The sequence below is a fragment of the Planococcus citri genome, chromosome 1 (genome assembly GCF_950023065.1).
Source record: "Planococcus citri chromosome 1, ihPlaCitr1.1, whole genome shotgun sequence".
Taxonomy (NCBI): Eukaryota; Metazoa; Arthropoda; class Insecta; order Hemiptera; family Pseudococcidae; genus Planococcus; species Planococcus citri.
This window is the reverse complement of record NC_088677.1, coordinates 75618981-75636436: the sequence shown is the minus strand read 5'-3', so window position 1 is coordinate 75636436 and position 17456 is coordinate 75618981. Positions and strand designations below refer to the sequence as shown.

Here is a 17456-nt window from a genome sequence, read left to right as displayed (position 1 = left end):
TGTATTCAAACATTTGCCCAATTTGAAAACAATCGTTTTTAATGGCAACTTTTTGAAGCCTCCAGAAAATTTTTAAGTTTCTTCAGGAATTTCAAATTGCTCTAGAGTGCCCAAAAATGAACTTTGAGACCAAAGTTATACGTGCTAAAGCTCATTTCAGACTTTTCAAGAGTAATTCACAGTTTCTAAAGAAAATTGAAAAATGGCTGGAGGCTCCAGAATGGTCCGAAACAAGTAGTTGTTGAAGTGTGAGAGTTGAATGGAAAGAAATATTCTTAATGGTTCAGTTCGCTCCAAAAAATTTATATTTAATGCCAAAATTTAAAAATTATTACCTTTTTGGAACAGCATTTTCTGATTTTTTTAAATTTTCAAAAATTCTTCGCAAATTTGAAAAATGTACTTGAAATTTTGATTAAGAGGATTTCAGGACATGCTCTTTCGATCTAGCTTGGTTTCGCTGAAATCAGTGAGTGCAATTTTAAAAAATTTACTAAAAAACATTTCTTCACCATTTTTTTTAATATCCAGACTGATTTCGAGAGGACTACTTACTCAAAAAAAAACTGCAAAAGCCGATAAAAAATTGGGGAGGGGGTAGGAATGTGACTAGCTCGAATGAAACATATGTAAGGTATCTGCCCAGGAATACCATTTCTACGTCACCGTCTTCTTCTAGGTGTAGTCATAAGGTGAGGTAGATAGGTAGATACATAGAACAGAAGTACACACAGCTATGTATGTAGGTGAAAAAAGTTGACGATCGGGCGTGGTAGGGGAACTCGCGGTCCGACAAAAAAAAGAGAAAGGTCGCCGATATAGAGTAGAAAAAGAGAGTATACGCGCGATAGAACAAGTGCGTACGAAATGAAATGAGATAAAGTGAAATGAAAGCGACGCGGCGCGAGTGTAAGGGGCAAATCGGCGGCGTGTGCGAGAAAAATACGACGGAAACGACGTCTATGTATCTGATATCGTCTGTATAGTATACGCATAGTGACAGTAAGTAGTGCAGTGCAGTGAAGTGCAGTGCGGTGCAGTGCAAAATTTAATATCAATTAGGTAGCCCTACCTGCTATAACGACCTTTGCCGGTGTATGCGAATTCGCGACCAAAAAAAAAGAGACGAATTAGGGAAGCAAAGTGCACATCAGCATCTCCAGATCTGGTATCGGTACATCGGTGAGATATTTTACGAGGCGGCCGGCGCCAAAGGCCCGCTCAAGTTTTCAAGCTAACTGACCTACCATGGATAGCAGAGTCACCGGTGGTGTCAAAATCTGAGTGTGAGTCACTATTTGAAGCTGTCGTTGCCGGTGTCACATGCAAAATTGCAATAGTAATGAACGAATTTGTGGTCGCAAATGCCATTGCCCAAAGTGCAACGAATCGAGTATCGTGTAGCTGCCTTTTAGCGATCAGTGTCAGCAGATCACACTCACCGTACCAATACTTACACGCAAACGATCCAATTTACTAGGTAAGTCGTCATCATTCATACTCTAAACCTTATTAGTTATACTAGTGTAATTGCCTGCACACGTAAAAGCAAGATGTGTAAGAAATAGTACGTATTACCTAGAACATTTCTTCAAATGTTTCAATTAGATCGAGGAAGAGCGAGGGGTTGAAATCGATTCAACCCACAATTTTATGGATTAAAAATGCTTCTATTTTCAAGGAGGAAAAGAAAAAATTGAAAAAGAATCAAAATTTTGAAACAAGTGAACAAATGGAGAATTACAAAGCTTGACGATTGAAGAAATTAAAAAAAAAAAAAAAAACAGAACTTCATCAACAACTTTGGCAAAAAGTGGTACTATTTTTTTGGCAATTATGGCAAAACTTTTTATGGCAATCTAGATAGAAAACAGGAATTTTTGATAATTTCAGCAAAAGCCGGAAATTCTGATAATTTGGGCAGAACTTAGAACTTTTGCTTGGGTCGAATTTTTGAGAGAGAAAAAAAATTCTTTTTACACAACTAAAGAAAAAATCTATTGAGAATTTGAGAAGAATTTCGATAAAAATTAGAACTCCTCGATTATTATGAAAAAATAGGGCACTTTCAGACCATTACAGCAAAAATGAATTTGACAAAATTGACAATAAAAACTACCATTCAACAATTTTTGTTAAAAACAGGATTTTTTCACGATTTTGGCAAAAATGAAAATTTTTTGATAATTACCTACCTACGCCAAAAAATACTTGTGTCTTTTCTACAATCTAAAAAAAGGTATTTTCTGACAATTTCGGCACAAAAAACCACTTTTTTGGTGAGAATTTTGGCGAAAATTGGAAAATTTTGTCTCTAAGAGTTGACTTTATTGCAAGGAATAGAGTTTTTTGACAATTGTTAAAAAATTAGACTTCTTGACAATTTGTAAAAATTGATAGGTACATTACCTACATTTTGACGATTTTGACAAAAGAAAACAAATTTTTTTGTCATTTTTTTGGTGGAGGGGGGGGGGAGAGAGAATTGAACATCCTTGGTAATTTGGATAACTAGACAAAAAAGAAGGAATGTTACAGTAATTTTTTGGAAAGTGCATACTTTTTCAGAATTTTTGCAAGAAATGAGACTTTTTAACAATTTAGCCAAAAAAACATGTTACTGATGATTTTTGTTAAACACAGAACTCTTTTGAGGAATTTCAGCAAAAATTAGAACTTTTTGACAATTTTGTCTGAAAATGTAGGTAACTAACTCTAGAACAATTTTAGGCCAAACCACAACTTTTTTGAATATTTGGTCAAAATTCCAAAATTGGTAACAATTTTGATGAAAATACTTAGTATCATATTTTCTGATTGTTTTGAGAAAAAAACTGGACTTTTTGACAATTTATTGTGGCAAAAAACAGGATTTTAATTTGGCAATGGGGGGGGGGGGGACTTTTCAGACCGCTAAGGCAAAAAATATCAATACTTTATTGATATTTGGGGGGGGGCTTTTTTTGAAATTTTGAGAAACAGCAGGCATTCTCTGAAATCTTTGCAGAAAATTCTGACATTTTGTTAATTTTGGCAACAAAAAAAAAACAAGACTTCTTGGCCATTTTGACAAAATTAAAAGTCTTGGGCAATGTTTCCAAAAAATTCTGCCAATTTTGATAGAAAAGCTGCTAACTATTTGAATTTTGGCAATTTTTACGGAAAAAACAAAACTTTTTGACAATATTTTGGAAATATTCTTTCACCAATTTTAATAGAAAATGAAACATCTTGACAACTATAGAATATGCCTACTTACTTACCTGGTGCCAAAAAAGGCGCACTTTCTTACAACTTTGACAAGAAACTGGATTTTTCTCAGACATCTGGCGAAAAATGTTTTTTTTTGGAAATTTTAGGGGAATAGGTATAGAATTTTTTTCGCAAAAATGTTTGTTTTGGCAATTTTGAAACAGAACGAAACTTTTTGAAGAACTAAAGCGAAAAATATTAAAAATGTATCTTTTGGACGCTTTATCAAAAAATCAGCAGTTTTGTTGCAATTTTGTCAAAAAATATGACATTATGAAAAAGTTGTCAAAAAATGGACTTTTTGAAAATTTCCACACAAAAAGAAGATTTTTTCAACAATTTTGGCAAAAACATTAATTTTTTTGAAAATTGATGCAAACAATGTGTCTCTTTACAACTTTGAAAAAAATGAAGGCTTCTCAACAATTTTATTGGCAAAAAATGAAGCTTCGTTCCTGACAGCTTCGCTTAAAATGTGACTTTCTGAAAATTTCAAAAAAAAAAAAAAAAAACAGGAACTTTTAGCAACTATTGCAAAGAAATCACAAAGAAACCACGTTTTTGGTAATTTTGGAAAAAATTTGGAAGTTTTGGTCAATTTTACCAAACTCTTATTTTGACTCACTCGCATAGGCATACGACTAGTTTTCTGCTGAAATGTTGAAGGCATTAGCTATACTATTGTAGCGTTACACAGTAAATAAAAAGTGTCTCCATAGTCTTTAAAACAGCTTCTTAGTAAGGTAAGGTACGCCGCCGTTTGATGGCACATGCAAAAACAAGAAACCACAACGAGTCGGTAACTCGTCCATTTCACATAGTTGGACAAATATGCACTAGCGGGTAAAGGCAGCAAACAGAATAGTCTTTGAGTACTTACTTACAATATTATTGTATACCTAGTGGGTTCAGCCTGACTGAGAGTGTACCTGAATTTTTCGGTTTAGCTGGGGTACCCTCTCTCAGAAACTGGACCGACTTAAACTTATCATTACAATAATTTGAACTATCGATCCATCAATCGTTCTCATTTATCAATAGCACTGGCTAAATCATCGCCTCGTTAAATACGATTAAAATGCAAGTATTCGATTAGCGAAGCGCTAAGCGAAAAACGAGAATATGAAAAAAAAACGATAACGCGAAAGTGTACAAAAAAAACGACGACCAATATTATTAAATCGCTATTAAGTAGGTATAATATCGGCTTCTTAAAAAAAAAAAAAAAATACATCTACTTTCTTATTTTTAGTGGGGCTGCGGTATTAAGTATCGACTGAAGGACTAAACCACTTAAAACGACTGATTCTAATGAAATAATAACACGTAAATTAGATATCGCGTACATTTTAGTAATAGTATATTTGCGCAGCTTTCGATCAATTTAAATGATGGCGATCGTGATCAGTTGTTTGATTTGTGTAATTTATCATCGTCATAACTGTAGTAAAACTTTTTCACTGTTACCAAGCCCAAGTGATGCAATTCCAGTAAAGTTAGGAAAAGCATGGAAGAAATTGCAAAGAAATTTTAAGAAAAATTGGAAAAACTTTCCAAAATTTGCATACCAAGTGACTGAAAAATATTAAAAATGACATTAAAGTACTCAAATAAATTATAAATTATAAATAAAATTACGAAGAGCAAAATTTGGTGCAATTTCCTTAAACCATTTCAAGAAGTTTTGGAACGTTCAGCAGATTTCTCAGATTTTTGAAACTTGAAATTTCCACGAAATTTTACCAAATGAAGTTGGAAAATCGAAATTCACTTTGTACTCTAAATTCAACACTCTGTCTCATTTTTTGCCAGCTTTGAATGAATTTTCGAACCATTCGGTCAATTTTCTGCAATTATCAGGTAATAGGTATGTAATTTTTGTTGGAACTTTTTTATGCAAAGTTTAGCTGATGATGACGAATTGTGGGGGATTTTTTGCATCACGTTATAAGATTTTGATTTTGTCTTAACTGAGAGTACCTGCTACATACATATTACATAGGTATACATAGAATGTCTTTATGGTATTGTAGTGTTGAATGTACACGTACGCGTGTCCCGCGAATTGTGAATTGTGGAACAAATGTGGACGGAAAAGCGGTTCGGCGGCGATTACGGCCGATTACCGATTTACGAGCACTGTGTAGGTGTTGAGCGTGAAAAATGCACCAATTGGTTCCTGGAATTAGCGATGCGGGGGTGGCGCGGATTTTAATTTAACGGTGGACGCGGACATTGGTCGCATCGTCGTGTTAATTGAATCACGCTTCGCGTGTGAAAAAACGAAAGTGAATGTTGGTCGATGGTCGTTCTTGTGCTCCGAAAAGCGATTGTACGAGTATGTAAGTAGGTAAAAATAAGTAATGAGTATAGCTTTGCAGACATTTTTTGCCAGTAAAAGCTCCGGTCATGTCAATTCAAAAACTACCCAAAAAGTCGAGCTAGGCAACCGTCATATTTTGGGTTACTGCGAGTAGATTATAAGTTTTTTTCTCCTATCTGCTTGAAATAAGCTTATAATTCTTAATTTGACGAGATGAGAGATGAAGTAGGTAGGTAACCAGGCAATTTTTGAGAAGTGTTTTTGTGATTCAAATGTTATCTATTTTTTTGAGCTCTGTTCATCTTGAAAATTGAAAACACAAAATATATTCACTATTTAGCTATACTACGGTTGTGAAGTCGACTGCAGGTAGATTTCAAATCGTTTCAGAGCCTCTAGAGACTTTTCGGAAAATACTGGAGCATCCAGCAGATTTCTCAATGCTCGAGATTTCCATAACATTTTTCCAAACAGAGTTGGAGATCCAAAGTTTACTCTGTACCTACTCCAATTTCAAAACGCTGTCAAGTCCACTGCAGGTCGGTTCAAGTCTTTTTTGATCCTCCAGCGATTTTTTGAAGAAAATTTTTACAGCCTTCAGCAGATTGTTGAAACTTGAAATTTCCATAAAATCTCATCAAATGGAGTTTGAAAGCTGAAATTCATTCTGTAAACTAATTTTAATATGCTATGAAGTTGACTGCAGGTGGTTTCAAGTCGTTTTGAAGCTTCCAGCTGCGTTTTGAACCTTCCGTGGCCGACAGAGATAAAACTATAGGGGTAGTGGGGAGGTGAACCCCACCTCACTCAGTTGTCAAATCTCTCGAAAAGTCGACAAATTTATGGACCCTTTGCTAAATTTTGGAAATTTTTAGTCTTAAAAAAATATTTATTTGCCGACTTTTTTGGAACTTGAATAAGCAGCACATTTTTGGCTCCGGTCTGTTTGTTTTTCTTTTTCAAAACCAAACTTTCTAAAAATCTATTATTTAAACTCAAAAAAACGTTTAAATCCAAAAATAAACTCTTCACATAGAAAAAAAAAGTTTTTTTTACTTCTCGAAATACAAAATTTTCAGACCTTTTGCCCTCACTTCGTTCGAGCTTTTTCGGCTTTTCTTTTTCAAAACTTGAAATTATTAAAAAAATCATTCAAATTTTGAAATTTTCAAGCCAAAAAAATTGATATCCTTCCATTAAAAAACTTTGATCTTTCACTTATCAAAATATGAATTTTCAATTAGTCGTCAAATTTTTGGTTGACCCCCACCCCTCCCACACAATGCATACAAGGGAGCCACTTGAGGTGTCACGCTCCGAGATTTGAATGGGACCACAATTTTTGGAGAGAGTATGGTCTAAAACCCCCAAAACCAAATTTTCAGCTTCCATACTTCATTTTTCAATATTTGGCGAACGTTTGACAATTTGAAACTTCAAAATTTACTGTTTTTAGAGAGAGGAGTATGACAGGGCAGTATTCTGTCTCCACTCCTGTTTAATCTATATGGAGAATATAGGTACCTATAGTTTATGAGACTCTGCAGCTACTTGTATCAGAAAGCACAAGTGATGATGGCTCAGGCGAATGGCCTGGAGGAGTGTTGTCAATTGGAGGTGTACAAATGTCAAACTTCCATTACGCTGATGACACAACCCTCATTGCCTCAAGTGTTGAAAATATAACTGGTTTTCTGAAATGCTTGGAAGAGGTTGGTGCAAAACTGCAAAATATGGCCTGCTGATAAATAAAGCCTAGACGAAGATTATGATTGCGAATTAGGGTGGTTCATGTAACATTTTTTTTTGAAATCTTGAGGTCTTACCCCCTAATTTTGTTCCTTTTTATGAAAAAATGACACCATAAAAATTTTGTTGAAAAATAATAATACGAGTTGCGCACAAGCGTTGAATGTTGCGAGCTACGAGCGTGCGAAAGCACAATACTTCCCACGACGGTGTCGGGGGAAACGCAACGAAGCTAGACGGGGTTGATTCTAGGCAACTGTACTGAGAGTGGCATCCCCCACTACAACTTATTATGTGATACCAATTTTTTGGGGGTTTTTAAAACAACTATTCCAAAGTATTGATTATGATTTTTTGGCTGTAGAATTCATTTGAACCCGAATTATGGAATTTATAAATCAAAAAATTTCATTTTCACCAAGTAATAGCTCTTAAATTGATAATAGTTGATAAAACATCAACTATTCAACTAGAAGTGCTGAATCTTATAAAATATTCATATTTTAACGTAAATTTATCCCATAAATTGTTTCCCTTTGGTTTCAAAGTAGAATAGAATAATACAACCTCAAATTCATACTTGTACTTTTTTCTTTACTTTTCTAATCTTTTGTATGTATTTTCACCTTCAGTGATCTTTGGAATTGAAAAATTGTCGTTGACTCATCATAACATTCATAAAAAGCTCACCAAGGACTAGACTTACTTATCATGCATCGTAGAGGGGATAACATGTTGTAGTCTGCTTCAATCCAACGAGGGGACGCAACGCTGCGTTCCCCAGCGCGCAACCGTGGGAAGTTTTTGTTCGACCCGCGCATACCTTCTCAACATTTAACTCTCATGCGCGACCTCTAAATATTGTTTTTTTTTTACCCAAAATTTTCTGTCAACTGTTTTCTGACCAAATGGAACACTTCTAGGGGGTAAGCTCAAAAAATTAAAACATAACATTTTTTCTATTGTTCTTTGAACCATTTGAACCATCCTATTGCGAATGGACCTGAGAACATGAGGGAATCAAAGTGGTGAACCAATTTGTAAACCTGGAATCCATTGTGGATAACAAAGAAAGCAGTGAAGCCGAGATAAGACGCAGAGCGCAAATCATAAGAAGCACCATACCTCGGCTAAAGAAGATATGGTCTGATGCAGCGGTGAGCAAGACCCTAAAAATAATGTGGTTTTCTCAGTGTTTCTCTATGCGTCAGAAACCTGGACAGTGCGCGAGGGAGACAGAAGAAAAATTGACATGCTTAAGATGTGGTGTTGGAGAAAAATGCTTCAGATCCCATGGACGGAGAAAAGGACCAATGTTTCCATCCTGGGGGAAATTGGTGTCCAGAAAAGGCTGTCGGCAGTGGTTCTCAATAGAATTCTCGAATACTTTGGGCATGTCGCAATGGCTGATGCGATGGTGGTCCCTGCTCATTCAAGGCAAGGTAGAGGGAACAAGAGGGCGTGGATGCTCCCCCACAAGATGGACAGACTCCATTCGTAAGACCATTGGGCGCAGCTTTGCAGCAGTGCCCTACACAGAGACAGTAGGAGGGAGCTGGTATATCGCAGGTCACGGAAACAGTGACTGGTGCATCATAATCACGATACCCCCAGAGGGGTGATATGGCACCAAGAAGAAGAAAGAAAATTACTTACATACTTGGTCAGTAAAAAATGATCAAAACAAATCCTAAAACTGATATTCATTCCCCAAATCCAAATTTCACCATTTCCAGCCATTCTGGAGCCTCCAGCGCGATTTTTCAATTTCTCCAGAATTTTGAATATGCTCTAGAAGGCGTGAATATGAAGTTGGACAGCTGAAAATGGAGTTGTGTGTTATACTCGACCTGTTTAATGAGTTATTATCCAACTGGTCACTTGACAATTTACTAAAAAATTAACAGAAATTTGCTATGAAAAAACGTCCAGTAATTACCAAAAAAAGCCCAATTGATCAGTATACACATTCGAAATTCAATCATGTTATTCGAGTAAGTATTACAAAGAGTGAAATATTAGGTAGTTATATCTAACATAAATCTGCAATATAATGGACAGGCCAGGCGCATTAGGCGACCTATGAACTTCCTGTAGTCTCCACTTTTTTAGTATCGTAATTTACATCTTCCATTTTTCTGTCCTCTGGTTTAACGTCTACTTCTAAATCCATATTTTTAATAATGCCTTTAAACGTCATCCGACCATTAAAATCGTCATCCAATACGTAGATATCCCATTGCGGTTGGGAATATGATTTTTTTCTGTAACTCTTTGCCAGACACCTTATTTTTCCATCGGCATGGTAAGAACACAGAAGACATGGAATAGTCTTAGGAATACCCTTATACGGGTCCCAAAAAATGTTCGTTTCAATACGTAAATTGATGTAATAGGACTGGACGTTAATCAGAGTAAAAAAATCCGTAATCTGAGCGTAATCGGGGTTCCTCTTGATGAACACGCATGCGCAAAGCTTTTTTTTCGCTTCTGTGCTGAGTTCATTGAATTCGCAAGTCGATCCGGAATAAATCATGCGATGCACTGAAATTTTCAACGCGAATGACTATAGTTATATTTGTAGTTGATTCATTACTAGGTAAGGATAAGTTTATCTATAGCTTATGCTACCGAAGTAGGTATACTTACGATAACCAAATATACCCCATTCACTCTCGTATTTTTTAAATAACTTGTCATGATCTCCTGGCTCATAGACCGAATTCGTGCATATTTTGGTATGAACTGTTGAGTGATTGTTGAACCAGTAGAGGATGAGGATGAGAAATAATTCAGATTTCATTTTCAAGGAAATGATGCAAATCGGTAGAAAAGATTTAATTTCGCGAATGACGAGTGCCAATTTGACAAATAGTTGTAATACAAAAATTCACGTTACAATAATTCAACTCATAAACTCGAATGTTCAACGTAAACAGAGAGACGGTGAACTTGGGCAATTGACAATTTCGAGAATTACAAAACTACAAAAAATTTCGGAGATTAAAAAAATTTTCTACAAGTTTAAAAACATGGTATCTACGTAGTACGTAATTACTCGAACAATTCGCGAGTTAATGAGCAAGTGTTTTGTGATTACTTACAGTGTAAATATAGAGCCAAAACGCAAGCTGTGAACTTGAGTTCCAACCTTTACGATAAAACTATACTCGTATTTTTAATTCAAATTTTCAAAAATTACTTACTTACCTACATTCTAACGTTTTGTAAGACTTTTGAAAAACTTGAAAAAATTGTCTAGAATATTCTCGTCAATGCGATATCATTTTTCAGGTTCAAAACAATAAAAAACATACTCGTACTTGTATCCAAGACTTGAAATTTTTCTGGCAGATAAGACTTTAGGTAGGTACTAGGTACCTACTAGTCTACAGTCCAAACACCAAAAAGTGCTCTAGAAACCGAAAACAGTTCGATTTTTTGAGGGACAAAAAAAAGAGTTGGCTTTTTAGCATGGATCATTTTTCAAGTACATACTCGTACTATCAGTCTGCTGTAACATTTGACCTATCAAAGTGGGTTAAAATTTTGCGAGAAAACCGAATATTTGAATGAAATTTTTTTTGAGTGTCTCAGGAAAATTTTGAGCCAAAAAATTGTATGAATCATTTCTCAAGTACGTACTATCAGTCTGTTGTAACATGCGACCTATGAAAATGGGTTAAAATTTTGCGAGAAAAACAAAAATCTCAGTAAAACAATTTCTTGAGCCGTTCATGAACATTTTGTAGTAAAAAAATTGTATGAATCATTTCTCAAGTATTTTCAGTCTGTTGTAACATGCGACCTATGAGAAAGGGTTGAAATTTTGGGTAAAGTATAAGTAAAGATTTGGGTAGATTTTTATAAAAGGCTTATCTCAACAATCTTGAGCCTCAAAAATATTATACATTGTTCAGTATTTTCAATGAAATACCCTCAAGATCGCTTCAGTTTGGTAAACCCAACACAAAACAGACACAATCATTCTCACTATTTATATAATCATGATCAGTACAAAAATAAATGAAAAATTTACAAAAAAAAATCATTTATAGAAATTAATCATGTTTTCCTTCTTCTTCAATGCCATCATCATCTTCGGTACGATCGCCGATGGCATTGCCATCGTCATAATGCGACTCATGGGGCTCAACATTGTTGAACTGTGCTTTCTATAAATGAAAAAAAAACTATACAAATCTTTGTATTTCACACGAAATTTTAACCCTTTCATATACTTAAATCGTTTCAACAGTTTGAAAGTACTTAAGAAATGATTCATACAATTTCTTTTGCTCAAAATTTTCATGAGACACTCAAAAAAAAAATTTCATTCAAATATTCGGTTTTCTCGCAAAATTTAAACCATTTTGTATAGGTCACATGTTACAACAGACTGAAAGTACCTACTTGAGAAATGATTCATACAATTTTTTAGCTCAAAATTTTCATGAGATACTCAAAAAAATTTTCATTGAGATTTTCGGTTTTCTCGCGAAATTTTAACCCACTTTGATAGGTCGCACGGTCACGTTGTCAAAATGTCATACATCCATTTTTTTTGTTTTTTTTTTATGAAATGGCCCGGATGCGTAACTTTGAAAATTTACTGCGGGTCATTGTGCCGTCCGTTTTTCGCAAAGTTGGTCTCTATCAGCGTGGGATAAGTGGATGCAATCATGTAGGTGCGTATTTTTTGTCCCGAAGGCCGTATTGCTTCCACAGAGTCGTTTTTATGTGAAAAATTGCCAAAATTGGCGAAAAATTGCCTTTGTGCAGCTCTGGAACGCAATTGTGCCGGAACCCACTCAAAAAATATATATATCTATACTCGGGAGAGTGTCCTCTACTAAATTTAAAAAAAAATTTTTGTCCCCGGCCAACTTCGAAAAATGGGGTTTTGAGGCTCCAGCTCCCTATTGTGCCGGCCAAAAAATCCGAAATGTCCATTTTCTTGAATGCTAATAATATACTAACGAAAAGCCTACTCTTTTTTTTGTGCCCAAAAACGGCCCACTCAAATGACACTTTTTCGCTCTTGGACTGTAGACTATTAGACCATGCTGTTTCCAAAAATCGCGGTCCCGTTCAAATCGGAGGGTGACACCTCAAGAGGTTCCGATAACTTTCAACTCAGAATGAAGGCCTGGACTGAATTTGGTTAAAACCTGCCCAATTTTTAGTGTGCGTAGCACACTATTGGTTTCGCTTTCAGAAATGAAATTTTATTGGAACTGAATGTTCTCTTAAGCTATCCAACCGTTTTTTGTACCTATTGGACACCATTTGAGAATCATTAAGGCGGAGGGAATAGATTAATTTTCATTCAATTCGGATGGGTAATTGCTGAGTAATTGCAATTTTAGTTCATTATTTTAATGCATTAAATCCTAAAAAAGGGAAAAGGGGACTTGTAGAACACCTGCCGCTCATTGTACCCTGCTATACCCCCAGTCTATTCCATCACCAGCTGTGTTTCATTGTACCCTGTTACACCCCCAGTCTGTTAGCTGTAAATTCCAAGTGGGCGTGGTTTGGTGGGGCGTTTACCAAACAAATATATTATTTTAATGCCCTAACCCTTGTAGCAAAGTTGGGGCTGAGTGGTTAGGGCATGTAGGTAGGAATAGGAAATTTAGGGACCCAGGTTAGAATCCCCGTGAGGTAAGTAGGTAGGTGACGGATTTTTCGTAGGAATATTGGATAGGTAAATGCTTTGGAGTTACTATGTAGTACATGGTAATGGGGCAAAAATAATGCTGAAACTGAGTTATGAATTATGATATCATTTGCTAACTAAAAATTCATTTCATTAATTTTTTGTCTACCTATAACCATAAGTATAAAGTACAAATTACTTGACATGAATAATTTTTAACTTTTTACTTATAATTTAAAAATTACTTCAAAATGAGAAATTAAACTAATTTTTGTACAATTGAAACATGTAATTTTTATTATCATGATTTAGTAAAAATTATTAAAACAAAATGATTTTTACTATTGGTACCTATAGCAAAATTTATTAAAATGATAAGTTTTACTATACGATTACAGTAAAAATTATTGAATGGGATCTGGTACTTAATTGTGAGTATTAAGTTAAATTTTTTTGTAAAAATTACCCATATTTTTTTCGTGTAATAGGCAATGCAAATTCTTAACATAGGTATTTTATAAGATTTAATTCTTAATTTAGAATAAAAAGCAAGTTCTGAAAATTGGTTTGAAAATTTATAAATTTGAAGACAATGGAAATTCTAAAAAAAATAATATGAAAATTTGTATTTAGAGACGCTGAGAATTCCAAAAATTGATTAAAAGTTCTGTAAGTTGCAGATAATGTGAACTTGAAAATTATATGAAATAAGTATTGTAATATTTATGAAGAAGATGAGAATTCTGAAAAATTGGAGGCAATGTGAATTCCAAAAATTGAGTAAACGTTTTACAATTTGTGGACAATATGAACTTGAAAATTGAATTTGAAATTTTTTAATTTAAAGACAATAAGAATTCTGAAAAATTATTCAAAATTTGACTATTTAGAGGCAATGTGAATTCTAAAGATTGATTGCAAATTTCCTAATTCAGCAGCAATGCAAAATTCTGAAAATTTATTGAAAACTTTATGAAATTGTAGCGATGGGGAATTCGGAAAATCGATTTGAAATTTTGTAAATTTTAAAACAATGCAAACTATGAAAAACAACTAGAAATTTCTTAATTTAGAAGCAATACAAGCTTATAAATTATTCTGAAATACCTATTGTAATTTGGAAAATATGAAAACACTGAAAAACAATTATTATTTTGAAGCAGTGAGAGTTTCAAAAATTCTCATCACTGTGACATGGTTGATTCACTTATGCACTACCTAGATGTAATAACGGTTATAGCTGTAGAAAAGGCAGCTAGCTACGCACACTTTGCAGCTAAGCTTTGCTTAGCTGTCTAGTTTTTACGCGATCCACCCTTTTACTTTTAATACATGCTTATTGCAAACAAACTTATAAAAGAGACAAACATTACCACCTGATAGGCCACTCATTCACAATGAGAGCACAGAGCGGACGGAATGGTCGGACGGCCCGACACTACGTTTTGATATACGATTCCCATGCCAATCTCATTTTCATTTTCCCATGCTGGGCAGCGCCGCCGCGCCGTTGCTGTAATCTTTGTTTATTACCGAGTACCTACGAACGTATTCTGAAGTAATTGAACACAACCTATGCAGCAGGAGCTCGCGGTGCGGGTGGTGGCGTCAGCCAAACTAACGGAACATTTCGCTACTTACGAGTAGACCTATACCTACATAATATTGTAGATATTTATATCTATTCTATTCTATTTACATGTACATGCACCTATTACCTACCTACTAGGTAGTTATTATTCATGTGTGGCGGAATACTCTACACTCTACACGTATTACAATCGACAAGTTTTCGCGATTGCGGTTGCGGTAGCAGTATAGCGGTTTTACTTATGGGTAAACGCATTCATTCTTTTGTTTGCATTCGCGTGTAGGTATGTCTGTGTACTTTTCGTTTTCATTTTCGTTTTCCAACATTTCACCAATTACCAGCATTGTGTGTACTGTTGGTATCTTCTTCTTATTGCTCTGGGTATAACACTGTTAGATATGTATACCTATTTGTAGCCTACGTGAAGTTGTTGGCATTCGCGTGTCTGGGGCTACTGAAATCCGTCGTGTGTGTGACTATAATGTGCTTCAATTTTAGGTGTAAAGTCGATATTTGAGCCTTTCTACAATATTGTACGTGTGGAGACTGGTCTTTTCACTTTTACTTACTAATCGTCGCACGAGACACCCGCCCATCTTAATATGTAAGTATATAAGGTACATTTTGTACAAGTTTGTCTTTGTCACCTGCTGCGAACAATAACTTATGTTCAAGCCCTCGGATTTTCAATCCTGGTTGGATCGGATTGCCCGGGAAATTAACCAATGACGATCAGTCTCCAAAAAAATGCAACGTGTCTATTTTGGACAGTCATTTTTAATTAGGCACACGTGCGCATACAAAATGTCACTCGGCATAAATACCCTAGGTATAATAATTATGTATACGACAAGACTGAAGTATATCTACCTACCTATCTATTTCTGCCTGCATTGTCGCATATCGGCCAATTAGCAAGAAAATGCAAAAAAATCAGAGAATAATAGATTTAAAAAAAAAGGTATTAGGTATAGGTATATATAGAAGAGGAGGAATTAATGAAATTTCTTCGCATCGAACAATATGTAATGCTGCGTGCAACGTAACACGCGGAAACAATCGACGAATTTCTTATTGCGCCGCCTCGTTCGCTCTTTTGTTCGTTGATTGATAATTTAGTTGGCGAGACGATGTGTTACCTTTGTTCTAAATAATTCTCAAGTACGAGTAGAGATTATCACGGTGCTCCATTCCATGTACCGTAAGTCGCAGTAATGGCGATACGAATTAAGAATACACCTACAGTGTATTCGGAACATTGTATACCTCTACCTACCTTTAGATTTACTTGCATGTACTAGTACCTTAGGTATGCCAAAAATTATCCTTACAACGCTTGAAAGTACTTAATGTGAAATTGTTTGAAATACCGAGAGAAAGAATGAAAGAAAAAGAATATACCTATCTAATGAAAATGGTCGGAATAGCGAATTCTTATGCGACGAGTGACGTACCACCAAATAACATCAACTGGTTAAACTCGTAGCGCCCATGAAGTCACTCCGAGGTGTAAAATGACGTGCACAAACCTTCCGCTCATTCAGGCCTTCTAAGGTTATTGAATCGAAGCAAAATATGATGTAAATTTTGTTTTTGAAAGTCATCCAAGCCATACGGATTTTTAACTTTTCAGTTCAAGAAATTACATACAAAAATTGAAAATATATATTTATAATATTTGTAGGTGCATAGGTAAATATTCCATATGCCCATTGAACTTTCGACAAATTGAACCAGACATCAATCGACTTTTCTGCTTTACTTTTGCTCTTGTGTTTTTTTTTTTTTTGCATTAAAATTGTCAAGAAATGAGTCCTGCTGAGTTCGGAATGCTATAACAATGGGAATAATTGCACCCCTCCCCCACTGATTCACTGGTACAACCTTTTTCTTAAAGGGGACATCCTGAGGAACATTTTAAAGCCAAGTTGCCAAAAGAAATTGGTCCTACTAACAAAATGGCGACCATTTTGATTGACTGGTCAGCCGAAATCACAGATTTTTCTTTCCAACGAAGGACTCGCACTAAATTATTTGAACTGGATAAAGTCAAATTGAATAAGCATGCAAAAATTCATCACCAGTAAAATTTCAAGCGCTCAAGCGTACCTATTTTTCAATTTTGGTGAATTTTTGAAAATCAAATTAAGGCCAAAAATGAGAAAAAAATAAAAATTTTACCAAATTGACATAGAAATCTGAAAGAGAGATATCCTATTTTCTAACCGCCAAATTGATTAATGAAAGTGGTGGCAAGAACAAACCTGATCTGAAAGCTGGTAGGCAGCAGATGGGGTGCTAAACCACAGGTTCTGCATAATTATACATTAACGCTAGCACCAAGTTATTCAGTCGCAGAATATGCATGCCCAGTATGAGGATGATTAGCGCATGCTAAAAGAAGTAGATGTATCCATCAATGAAGCCTGTCCATTGGTGAAAGGGTGCCTCAGACTGACTCTAGTTCCACTCACAGCTCTGCATTGTCTCCCAGCAGTGGTGGGATATTATCAATATAGGCGTTAACGTGTTATGCATACATTGTAGTGCATTTAACATCTATTACACGTATGTACGCAATCTGTTGCCGGTATCAAGAAGCTGTAACTGGTTGAGCACCTATAGGTAGCAGTGATTACTGAACTCAGGGTTGTAAAAACCCGTCTAGCGATGTATGAGCTACTTTGTAGATAGCGTAGAAACTACTGTGTTAGCTCAAAAAATGTCAATTCCCTAGAATAATCGCAGTGGCATATAGGCATTCGCCTCACCCCGTTAGGGTACCACTTGATGTGATTTCCAATGTCCCGTAAAGGATATGGAACCACAACGACGACGAAGGTATGTGAGTGTGTCGATATTTATCGATATGAAAAATC

The 17456-nt window shown here is 35.3% G+C and overlaps 1 protein-coding gene across 2 annotated transcripts in view; it reads left to right on the top strand.

Moving 5' to 3' along the window:
* The first annotated feature begins 883 nt into the window (after positions 1 to 883).
* LOC135833026 (mucin-2-like) overlaps positions 884 to 17456 on the top strand; it is a 36236-nt gene continuing 19663 nt past the window's right edge. The window contains exon 1 of one of the 2 annotated variants that reach the window (XM_065346632.1): positions 884 to 1480. The gene's annotated coding sequence lies outside the window, so the exon portion shown is untranslated. Of the gene's footprint in view, positions 1481 to 14757; positions 15182 to 17456 lie in introns of those variants that run through there. The other variant, XM_065346638.1, reaches the window with a different exon arrangement.